Source organism: Protopterus annectens, chromosome 4.part1, assembly GCF_019279795.1.
Source record: "Protopterus annectens isolate FY-2018-M chromosome 4.part1, PAN1.0, whole genome shotgun sequence".
Classification (NCBI taxonomy): Eukaryota; Metazoa; Chordata; order Ceratodontiformes; family Protopteridae; genus Protopterus; species Protopterus annectens.
Window position 1 is genome coordinate 548,401,232 of NC_056734.1, and position 12,548 is coordinate 548,413,779.

The window sequence follows — 12,548 nt, forward strand, 5'->3', positions numbered from 1 at the left end:
TATGCATCTGCAGTCAGGTTTACCCTCCCTCCTTCCCCTCTGTGGTATTTCTTGGGTACTTACCCCTCTTATAGCTAGCTGGGGTGATCTATTATGGTGTATTTGTTTTTATATTATTTTGCATGTTTGGATTTTTAAATACATCTCTCCAAATTTAGCCTTCCTTAGAGGGCACCTGGCATCTGGGGCAAGAAAAACTGAGGAAGATGGCGTCGGCTGATGCTTTTATACCCCAGGCGCTCTGACGTCGGGGAAAGTGCGACATCAGCCGACGCCGGACCCAGACTTTGGAATCCGGCCGACCGAAGGGCTGCCTGAGGCAGGACAAACCCATATGTGATGACTGCAGATGCATACCTATCGGACATCTACATTTATGGTAGGTACAAAACTGTACTTTCTTCTTATTGTTTGTACATTTACTCTGTTGGGCTAGAATTTTCATTAGATACCTAACCCTCAACAGTTCATGGCAAGGTCGTTTTTCATTCAAATTGCACTGGAAATGGTCATGTGTCAATACCTTTCTGACAGCTGCCAGTGTACAACTTCATTGTTTCTGGATTAATTGTTCATATGTTATGATGCATCAGAAAGGATTTGTCTGAAATGTATCCCAAGAAGGTTAAGGGATGTACCTACATTGTGACTTGCATCTCTGATTTAAAGGAAAACTCCACCTTCTACAATTTAACTCAACTCTTAGGCTGCTTTTTTCCCTACAGTATGATTTCAGTACTCTGTAGGTACCTGAAACCTGCTTGTACTTTGTAAAACTTTCATTTCCTTGTTTTGGTATCAAAGGAAGGGAAAGACCACCCACTTTTTTTTAAGCTTAACTTCTCACGAGTTACAGAGGAATTTGTCTACGCTTGCATGACATGTCACAGACACAGAGAAATGTGTAGTCAGGACCCGAGCTGCTGTAAACAAGGCAGAGAGGTGTGAAACTATTTATTTTCCATTGTCTTTATTGCAGAAAGGTTGAGAACTTACACTGATTCACAGCTGCTTTTAATGGAGCCATGCCTTTCAGAGCAAAACAGGGCAATTAGAAGACCAGTCAATGGTTCAAAGGTAGGTGTCACCTCTTTTGACAATTTTACATAAGCATCATCACAGTGTTGAAATGCTAAGCTTTAAAGGACCACTATAGGCAAATGATGAAGAAAACATATATTTTTTATCTTGCCATGATTTACTACACCTCCCAAAGCTGCCTGCAGCAAAATAAGTACTCTTTCCTAATTTTATTTTGTTTTTACTCTTTTCTGTCCTCATGGGGCAGACATCGGGATTCCTTTGGAAAGCTAAATCTGTCCCATAATGCAACAAATAGCCCTACCATTTGTTGTCAGACTAGACTTCCGTTCACTTAGAATGGGACACCTGAAAAAAACTGCCAAGTTTGTGAGTCTGCAGCTCATGTGTCATTGACTGGTATGCGCTGAGTTTTACAAATGTTGTTCCTACTGAGGTACTACACATTCTGTGAAAGAAACTTGCAAAAGTGTCAACAAATTACTGAGATAAAAAAGACTTTTCACAAGGAGCAGTTTTGCAAGTTTCAGTTCCTGGCCAGGTTACTCCTCCCATCTCCCCTCCTTCAGTGGGCTACAGTCTCACATTTCCAGCTTTACTAGATTCAACTATTTAGTCAGCTTTGCATGGCAATAGACATCAAAAAAAAAAAAAAAAAAAAAAAAAATCACAGCCTGGTGTGCCACTAAATCCGTTCCCTTGTATGTCTCTATGTCTCTTCACTTCTGAATAGCATTCCCCAGGAATAAAATAAAAAAAAAAAAAAAAAAAAGCAAACGCATCAGTCCAGAGTTTAGGCCAGTCTATCCATTTAAAATGTGCACAGTAAAATATTCAACTTATAATGCATTTTGGCTGCTGACATGGTTATCTTTACATAGTTATTCTCTTATAGTATAACCTGAAAGTATGGTATTTAATGATAAATTTTACAACAGTTCTGTTTCTTAACAATGACCTCCCAAGCCTCTGATGTGACCTAGTACTTTTTCTTACTATTGCTTTATCTAGTTGGTCTTAGTTGTATACCTGTAGCATGTCTTTCATCCTCTCAGCAACAGACTCCTGGAGAAAACTTCCAAAGCAGATACTTGTATTGAAAGAGTAGCAGCAGCTGTAGCAGTGATACCACACTCCAAAACAATGCACTCAAACATAGTATTGACAAACACAGGGGAATATATATGTCTGAATCAAGCAGTGATGAAATTGCTAGGGACTTCACTGAGCACAATTTTACTCAATCTCTCCATTTCATAATCCATAACATTCGCACCACACTTACAAAGGCACACCTCCACCTTCCACAAACACAGCTACCCACACCCATACAACATACCAGTCAAAGTTAAGGCTTTTCCCACCTCTCTGCAAAACACTGCTGTAATGGCTTTGGCAAACAAATGAAAATGATTGATTGGTGTTGGTTCAAGACTCCCATCCATATCTCTCAACAGTACAGATTTTTGCAGAAGTCCAGATTTTTTGTCTGGTTTTCATAAAATTGCAGTTTTCTGTCAAATCACTGGCAAATCATTGAACACTGAATTCAGAAAGTTGACAGACATTTGATTTTCAGACTTCATATCCTTAAGAAAATTCACTTTAATGCAAAATCTGTTTATCAACTTTCTAAGTTTGTAAGTGCAATATTTATAAATTGTCCCAATGTTGGGCCTTTGTCCCCTATTATTTATGGCCTTGTCCAGATTTCTTGTTCTATAATGTTGAGAGGTATGCTGCCATCCCTTCCTATTGGAGCCAGTCCACTGCACTTGCACAAGTGTCCCCCTCAGCAGGGCAGCAAGCAGGTATCAGTGCATATTTGGTTTATAGTTCTTTTACACCACACACACACACACACACACACACACACACACACACACACACACACACACACACACACACACACACACACACACACACTAAATCTTGTTGTCCATGTTATTTCTTCTTTTCCTTGGTTTCGTTTCTCTTACTTGTAATGTTACTTTTACTCATTTTTTCTCCTGCCTCCCATATCTACCCTAATTATTACTTCTAACAAATACTTTTTCTCACTCTCTTTCTTCTCTTCCCGTCCTCCTCTTTATCCACTATTTGAACTTTTCCACTCTGAAATTTGCTTTATGGCTAAATAATGAACTGCCACCCTTATAATGTTAGCACATTTCAATGCTACATAATATTGTATTTAGTCTAATAATAGGGTCATAGGTAGTTACTAGGCTATCGGCCTAAGGGCCTAAGTAAGCCTAGCCAACAAGTTTAACTGGCTTATGCCACCCAAGAAAGTAATTTTCCTGTGCCACTGTCGAGCAGAGCCAGAGAAGTGATTCCCAGGGTATATTTTCCTATCTCCCATCCACTCAAAGATTCTTCTTGAAAAGTGCTAATGAGGAACTTTGCTTGACATAGATGGGTAGCTTGTTTCAGAGTATGGGAAGTCTCTGGGACAGGAATCTATCTCTCCAGCATGTCCTGTTTATTGTGGTGACAAGGTTTAGGTCCCCAGAGCGTGTAGCTCAGAGGGATTGGGATTTCTTTAAGTGTAGCATGTCCAACAGCTCTGGGTTTGACATAGCTTTATACGTTAGGCAGAAATCACCTCGGAGTAGGTGATATGCTACGGAGTAAAGCTTGAATTTTTTTTTAGATGGTCAGTGTAGGGTATCTGTTTGAGGCCAGTAATCCTCTTTGGAGGTACTTCTGCGGCCTTTCTAGCTGCTGCAAATGTCTTGTGAGGTACATTCCAAATGGAGCGTTGTACTCTATAATGGGTCTAATGAATGTCAAGTAAAGGGAACAATGACCTCTTTTTTCCTGGATGAGAACCCTTTTGTGATGAGGTGTGCCACGTAGAAGGACTTCTTGACTACTGTAGCGATGTGATTATCAAAGGAGAGACTACTGTCCACCTGGGTGCCAAGGTCTCATCACACATTCGGTGTTAAGTAGACTACCGCCTATGTGGTAGCTCGGTTCCACTTCATATTATCGAAATTTCATTTCATTGAAATTCAAATCATTGAGACCAAATCGTCAAAAACTCATTTAGTCGAAAACTCATATCATCGAATCTTAAATCATTGAAAACTATAAAGCAACCAGAAATAACATCCCAGACACTGTTTACTACGTTTATGCAGGGGGGCAAGCCCCCCTGCACCCCCCACACCTCCGTAATTAAATATACCATCTCCAAGATTGCACTACAGTGGGGGTTTCCCCCACTGTAGTGCGACCTTGGAGTTGGTATATTTAATTATGGGGGGTGTGGGGGGGCTCCCACATGGGGGGTGCAGGGAGGCTTGCCCCCCTGCATAAACGTAGTAAAAACTTTGTGGAATGTTATTTCTAGTTGCTTTATAGTTTTCAATGATTTGAGATTCGATTATATGAGTTTTCGATGAAATGAGTTTTCGACTATTTGGTCTTGATGATTTGAATTTAGATGAAATGAAATTTCGATGATATGAAGTGGAACCAGTAGCTCACGGGTACAGAGTTTTTACCAAAGGGGATGACAATGCACTTTTTGGCATCGAGCTTGAGGCCATGGCTGTAACACCAGGCATCTGTCTCAGTGAGGTCCTTTTGTAGGATGTCCACATCATTTGGGGAATCGACTATGGCTCCTAGTTTGCAGTCATCTGCGAACTTCGTTAGCCAGAGGCCTTCTGTGTTAGCTTGTACTTCAGAGAAGTAGATACCAAATAGGAGAGGTCCCAGGACTGAACCCTGTGTTACTCCACTAGTCACTGGTTTGATGTCAGATTTGGAGTCTGCAACTTTTACAGTGTGGGTTCTATCAGTGAGTCATTTGGCAATTCATCTTGTGACATAGGGATTTATACCTAGTTTAGTGAGTTTAGCTACAATTCCAGAATGGGGGATGGTGTAAAAAGCCTTGGCGAGGTCAAGATAGGCTGTGTGAACCACCTTAGCCTCATCGACTGCCTCAGAGAAGTCAATTAGGTTCAGGATGAATGATCTGCCTTTCACAAACCCGAACTGGGTGGGGTCCAGAGTTTGGAAGTTTCCAATGTCTTTGTTTATGAGTTCCATGATGATACGTTCCATGGCCTTGCAGAACAAGCTCATCAGGCCAATAGGACGATAGTTCCCGGGATCAGTGGTGGCTCCCTGTTTGTGGAGTGGGATAACTGTTGCTATGCACCATTCAGTGGGCACAAAGCCTGATGTGAGGCCATGATTGAACATGGTGCTTAGGTGGGGAGCCAGTTCGTTCTGAAGTTTGTGTAAAATGCAGCCTGGGATGTTGTCCAGTCCCATGAAAGCTGTGTTTTTGGCTTTAGAGAGTGCAGCTTTTACCTGTGTAGTTGTGATTACAGGGACTCTGCATTCTTCCTATATAGATATGGGCCCTTTAGGGTGTGAGAGGGTGGTAAAGACAGCACTGAACCTATCTGCCAGAATTTTGGCAGTATCAGTTGGTTCTGTAATTTTCATGCCGTTGTGCTGTAACTCAGAGCAGATCTGGGTGTTGCCATTGAGATTCTTGACATAGCTATAGAATGCTTTGTGGTTGTCCTTAGAATCAGTGGCGATTTTATTTTCATAGCTAGCTTTGGAGGCTCTTATAAGGGATCTCAGCATCTTACTGAGGCTGATCAGGGTGCTCCACCACTCATGGGATTTTACTCTCTTTTGAAACAGTTTCTTCCTTCTGTTGTACAGTTTGTTTATGGCAGGGGACCACCAGATTGGCTTCCTTATTTTGGAGGATAGCTTCTTGGTTCTGTTTGGGATAGCACGATCCATGCACTCATGTAAGTGCTTATAGAGTGCATCTGTGTAGGATTCAACAGTTCTAACTGTATTGTCCATCTGCATGGGTGTCATGAAGTTCGGCACTTCTGTCTTAAGAAGCATGAAGTTGGCTATGGAGAATTTTTTTACCGTGGTTTCCTTAATGGGGGTGGGGGCGGGATGTGGATATCTAGGGTGATTAGCTTATGGCTGGATCTGACCAACAAGGAGTTGACTTCGGGTGTGGAACACCGGTCATTTATGTTGGTAATGACTAGGTCTAGGATATTGTTGCCCTTGGTGGGGGTGTGGATAAGTTGATCCAGGGCACTGGAGTTTATGAATTCCAGAAAGCATTGAGCGAAGGAGTTGGTACATGAGTAGTTTTCCCAGTTAATGGTAGGGTAGTTGAAATCGCCCATTATCAGGGTGTTTGAACCCTAATATTTTCCAGTATATCAAGAAAAGAGGAGTGGGAATGCTGGGACATGATGAGGGATCTGTAGCAAGCTACAATTTGGATTGCAGTTTTGCCCAGAGTTAGTTGCACTTGCCCAGAGTTAGTTGCACCAAGAATGATGCCACAATATGAAGACAAGATGATCAATTTCAACAATTGGCTTAAGTATTGGTGTCATTCAAAGGGGATCCAATGCCTGTCAGCCTGGGATGACATGCTCGACAAGCCACGATGCTTCGCTAGGGATGGCTTGCACCTGTCACCCCTGAGCTTTCGGATATTGGCAAAGGCTCTTGCTACCCCCATAGTGCCGTTTTTAGGCAAGGCTCAAAAGACAAACCCACCTCCATGGGTATCACAAGGGATAAGAAACTAAGAGTAATGCTACTCAACGCCAGAGGTCTAAACCTCAAGATGCACGCACTCGAAACTCTCCTTAGCATGGAGAACATCGATATCGGTGCAGTAACAGAAACATGGTTCAAGGCTCCCGAGAGCACCCCAGCACTACCAGGTTATACCTCATACCATGCTTTTAGGCCCCAAAACTTGGACCGAACCACAAAAGGAGGGGGCGTATCGATATTCGTCAAAGATACCCACACCTCCAGGTTGGTGGCACAGCACAAAGCATCAGTGACTATCCATGTGCAACTAACAGTGGGTAAAACTGCCTTCCAGTTTATAGCCTGCTACAGACCACCCTTCCAAACCCAGGAATCCCACTCGGCCTCCCTGAGAACACTGGAAAATATGAAGGTCTCTCCAAACACCATTATATTGGGCGACTTCAACTACCCAAACATAGACTGGGAGCATTACTCTAGCTCCAACACCCTAGCCCAAAGGTTCCTAGAATTTATAAACTCAGATGCTATGGAACAACTTGTTACCACTCCCACAAGAGGGGAAAACGTACTGGACCTGATCATCACCAACATGGAGACTCTATGCTTCAGACCAGAAGTGTATCCCTCACTGGTAAGATCAGACCATAAACTAATCTCACTGGATATTCACATCCCGACTCCACCCCCTGCCCTGAAAACCACAGTGAAAAACTTCTCTAAAGCAAATTTTATACTCCTCAAAACCGAGGTGGAAGCCTTCAAAGCCCCCGGGCCTGTGGAAAATATGGCCCAGACCGCAGAATCCTTTATAAGCGCATTCTATGAACACCTTCAGGAATGCATGGATCATGCAATCCCAAATAAAACCAAGACCCAATCCTCCAAAGGCAAACGTCCTGTCTGGTGGACCCCAGCCATAAACAAAGTATACAATAGAAGGAGGAAGCTACTACATGATAGAGCAAAATCCCAAAAAGGGAAGGCATCTCTGATCGGTATTAGCAAAAAACTACGGGCACTCATAAAATCGTCCAAGGCCAGCTTCGAGAGAAAAATTGCACAGGACACTAAGGATAATCACAAGGCTTTCTTTAGTTATGTTAGGAACCTGGGTGAGAATTCCCAGATGCTCAGAATTAGTCCAAAATGACAAAAAATACACCAAACCCACAGACATTGCCAACATCCTAGCTGACATATGTATAGGTATATGTATGTATGTATATATATATATATATATATATATATATATATATATAATATATATATATATATATATATATATATATATATATATATATAGGTATATATATGTATATATATATATATATATATATATGTGTGTGTGTATATATATATATATATAGGTATATGTGTGTATCTATATATATATATATATGTATATATATATATATATATATATATATATATATATATATATATATATAAAATGTATCAACATTTTCAGCGTCTGGGCTGGTTTGGATTTATTTGTTTGCTGCTTGCAATCATGTATATGTTTGTGTGTGTGTGTGTGTGTGTGTGTGTGTGTGTGTGTGTGTGTGTGTGTGTATGCGTGTGCGTGTATGTATGTATAATATATACAAACACATATATACACACACTTTTTTTTTTTACATATATACTTGTAGATTTATATATGTATCTGTGTGTGTATATGTGTAGGTACATGTATATATATTCCAATAAAAATTAGTTATTCCACAAAATCGAAGGAACTCGTTAGTGGACATGTGCGTGCTTTTATTCAATGTGACTTGAAGTATTTTCCCCATCAGCGAAGGCAGTTTGGACAGTAGCAGTCTAACATGTAAGATATAACCAGAAGTACTTTGTGTTCCACTGTTGCAGTCGTCACCTCTGGGTTATCCCTTCTTTGGTAGCCCTTGGCCGGCTGAATACCAGAGTCAGTGTTTTTCTGTGTCGGTTGCTGTTGCTTGTTGTCTGACGTCAGGTCGTCAGTGCTATAAAGCAAGGCAGCCGACACCATTGCATCAGTCTTTATTGCCGTGGAGCCCGTAGCAGAAGCAGTTCGCAAGTGTGCTGATCGGTCACTACCAGAGCTCGAATTTCAGCTGAAAACATCTCAAGCTAAGTACCCCGTTGGGGATTTTTTTTTCTTGCACTAACCAATGTCTGAAAAAGTTAATTGTCTCGCCTGTGGAATGCAGATCCCGCACTGAGACTTCCATTCATACTGCATCACTTGTTTAGGCCCAGACCATGATGTCCCCTATTGCCTGTTCTGTGCTCTCTTTAACGCGAGTACCATTCGTCGTAGAGCTCTTTTTGTAGACTGGTATTTTTATCTTCCCATCCCGAAATGACATCCATCAGTCAACAATCTGTAAACATTCCGAAAAAATGTAGAGATAAAGATAGAGATGGACCACACAGGGCTAAGCCTTTCGACGACGCTACCGTTAAGGTAGTCAGTTCTCCAGAATTCAGTGAGGCACTTTCGCAACCCCTGATGCCCAATTACAATAACTACGCAGGCCTGTACTGAGACCCTTTCGGAGTCCGGTATGCCTCGATTGGGTCTGGAGCCACGACACAGGCACTGGCTTCTGAGGAGGCCTTTCTCACTACTGATTCTAGACAAAAAAAACAATGTCTTCTCATCCGACTACCATTTCTGTCAGACTGATGGATACTCTTAGGCTTAGAAGCCAGGCCACTCCTAGAAAATCTACCTCCAGCCACCATCTTACTCTAGCTCCACCACCCCAAGCCCAAATGCTTAAGATGGTGGAGGATCTTATCTCCCTTATCAGGGGTAGTCAGACCACAACTTCTAAAAGGAATAGACACCCTTCTCTTGAACTAATGACAGAGCAGGATTCTTAGGAATCTGATTATTCAGATTTTGAAGAGGAACAACAACTTCTGACTACTTATGAGGATGCAGATGCAGAGGAATCCATTCCTTCTGCCTCCCCATCAGAAGGCCTTTCCTTTGGGGGAAACCCTTCACACCCTCAGGGAACATTTCCACTGGGAATCTCAGGACTTCCCTCAGTCTAAGAAAAGACTAAGAGAGTTTCTAGACCTGCCCCAGCAGAGACCCCTGGCCACCCCCCCTATCTTAGAATTGGTGAATGATGTTTTCCATGAATCCAGCTTAGCCCCTGACACCCTCCCACCTGCTCCCAGTAAACCTGACAGGTGTTACAGAGTACCGGATTCTCACAAATACCTGTACAGAAATCCCACTGCAGACCTGGAGGTCATTACACAGGGACCTAAAGGAGCTAAGGCTAGTTCTGCAAAGAATCCTATTCCTTCTGACAAAGCCTCCAGAACTCTGGACAGATGAGGTAAAAAAAAGTATACACCTCTGCAGCCTTAACTGTTAGAGCTCTCAACTGTCAGTTCTATATGTTAAAATATCAACAACACACTTTGGAACTATTAAAACAAAAGATTTCTACCTTTCCTGACTCTGCCAATTCAAAAAAGTTAGCAGATTTACTTAACTCTACTTGTCAAGTAGCCAAGCACTGATTACACTGTGGATATGATGCCCTAGAAGCCTCACACAAGGCAGCAGTGTCAGGATCTGTCATTAGGAGACATACATGGTTGAAGGAACAACCTCTCCCTGCTCATGTCAAGTCTAAATTAATTGATGCACCCTTGGATAAGGACCACTTGTTTGGAGCAATAGCATTCTGCAGACAGAGAAATATACAGATTTACCCTTATCTGGACGACTGCCTCATTCAGGCAGAGTGCAAAGAAAAGCTTCTCCAGGACCTCCTCTTTGTCAAAACCCTCCTAACTTCCTTAGGGTTCACCATCAATGAGAAGAAATCAAAGCAAACACCCTCCAGGAGGATCATTTTCTTCGGAGCACTGCTGGACACAGCATCCCAAATGGCCTTCCTATTCCCAGAAAAGAAGAACTTTCTGCCTCTCTATTTTACCCAGCTGGCTTCCAGAAGTCATCTCATGGAGAGGAAGTTCCTGCAAACCTTGGGGTGCATGGCATCTTGCATCCTTACAATTCTTCTGGCCTGGCTTCACATGAGAAAATTTCAGTGGTATGTAAAGAACGTTTGGTGTCAGTACTTTCAGCCTCTAGAGACCTGTCTCCCTCTGATCCCCTATATAAGGGCTGAGTTTCTCTGGTGGGTAGGGTCTTTCCTTCATCCTCTGCCCTACCGGGCAGACCATTACCACCGATGCCTCAGACATTGCTTGGGGCGCTCACATAGCAGGCAGGTGCACCCAAGGTCTTTGGGATGCCCTGTACCTTCTCTTACACATCAACTGGAAGGAAATGATGGCAGTACAAAAGGCTCTGACATTCTTCAAACCCCATCTCAGGCCAGGGGTTCTTATCAAAACAGACAACACCACAGTAATGTGGTACATCAACAAACAGGGAGGGACCCAATCTTACCCTCAGTGCAGGCTAGCCATGAACCTCTGGCTGACATTCTCCTCCATGGGATTACACCTAATAGCCCAATACCTACCAGGGATCAACAGTACCGTGGCAGACCACTTAAGCAGAAACTTACTGGACCCCCACGAATGACAGCTCCACAGAAAAATCTTTTTGAAAGTCCCTCAGGAGTGGGGAGCTCCGGATGTGGATCTCTTTGCTTCGCACCTCAACCACCAGCTAAAAAAATTGTGTACCAGGGAGCATCACCACCTAGCGTGAAGGTGGATGCCTTGACCTTCCCCTGGAAATCCCCCTTTGTGTACGCATTCCCTCCTCTGCCTCTTATTCCCAAGGTACTGATCAAGATAAGGGGGAGAGACCAAAGGCCATCCTCATTGCTCCAGGTTGGCCCAGACAGCATTGGTACCCCTTACTGTGCAGCCTGACCTTACAGCCTTCCAGGCAGCTTCCCCTGATCTCAGACCTCTTGACTCAGGTGGGGGGGGGGGGGGTGCTGCATCCAGACTCGCAGACTCTCAAACTGTCAGCATGTCTAAATGTCTAATACTCTAAAAGCAAAAAGGGGCCCCTGTTAAGCAAACAGGTCTTAGACATTATCACAGAGACCAGAAGGCCCAGCACCAGAAAATCTTACGCATGGAAATGGAAAAGATTCTGCTCTTGGAGCCAGTCCAGAGGGGGCAGTACCTCACAACCTTCTGTCCCTCTTATCCTGGAGTATCTAGCAGAGCTTCTCAATAGTGGCTTTTCCTTCCCTTCTATTAAAATCTACACTTCAGCCATTTCAGCTCATTTCGAGATAGACCAGCCCCTGTTCTCGCATCCTTTGTTTAAACAATTCCTCAGAGGGGCTTCTAATATCGGATCTCCCAGAAGGCCACCCATGCTAGCCTGGGACATGAATTATGTTTTGGAAAAACTAACCTTACCACCCTTCGAACCTGCTGCTTCAGCAGAACTAAGATACGTCTCCTGGAAGACTGCTTTCCTACTAGCTATCACTTCACCCAGAGGGGTTTCAGAACTTCAGGCACTGATGGCGATTGAGCTCTTCATCATTTTCCATGCAGACAGAGTCTCCCTGTGGACTAACCCCTCATTTATACCCAAGGTGGTATCTAATGCGACTCTCAACCAGGCCATACATCTACCCACCTTCTTCCTTAACCTTCAAAACAATGGGGAAGGAATTATGCACTCACTAGATGTGCACAGACAGCTTAGATACTACCTGGACCGTACTAAGCCCTTCAGGAAAACAGACCAAAGTATTGTCAGCTTTGCCCTAGGGGGCAGAGGGGACGCCCATTTCCCAGCAGACCATTTCCAAATGGATATCCATTTCTGCTACAGATTACATGGGAAACCACCCCTAAGTCATTTCGTACCCATTCCACTAGCGCAGCCTCCACTTCCACAGCATTCCTTAGAGGAGTTCCAACCAGGGACATCTTTGAAGCTGCCACCTGGACCCCTCTGTTCATAC

General features: G+C 43.2%; 1 protein-coding gene across 3 annotated transcripts in view; it reads left to right on the top strand.

The window, feature by feature from the left end:
- The window catches only part of NCK1 (NCK adaptor protein 1), a 1,905,596-nt gene that overhangs the window by 728,841 nt on the left and 1,164,207 nt on the right, over nucleotides 1-12,548 (top strand). Inside the window, exon 3 of one of the 3 annotated variants that reach the window (XM_044070357.1) lies at nucleotides 980-1,077. The exons of the other annotated variants lie outside the window; for them this stretch is intronic. The gene's annotated coding sequence lies outside the window, so the exon portion shown is untranslated. The remainder of the gene's footprint in view (nucleotides 1-979; nucleotides 1,078-12,548) is intronic. 3 annotated transcript variants of the gene reach the window in all.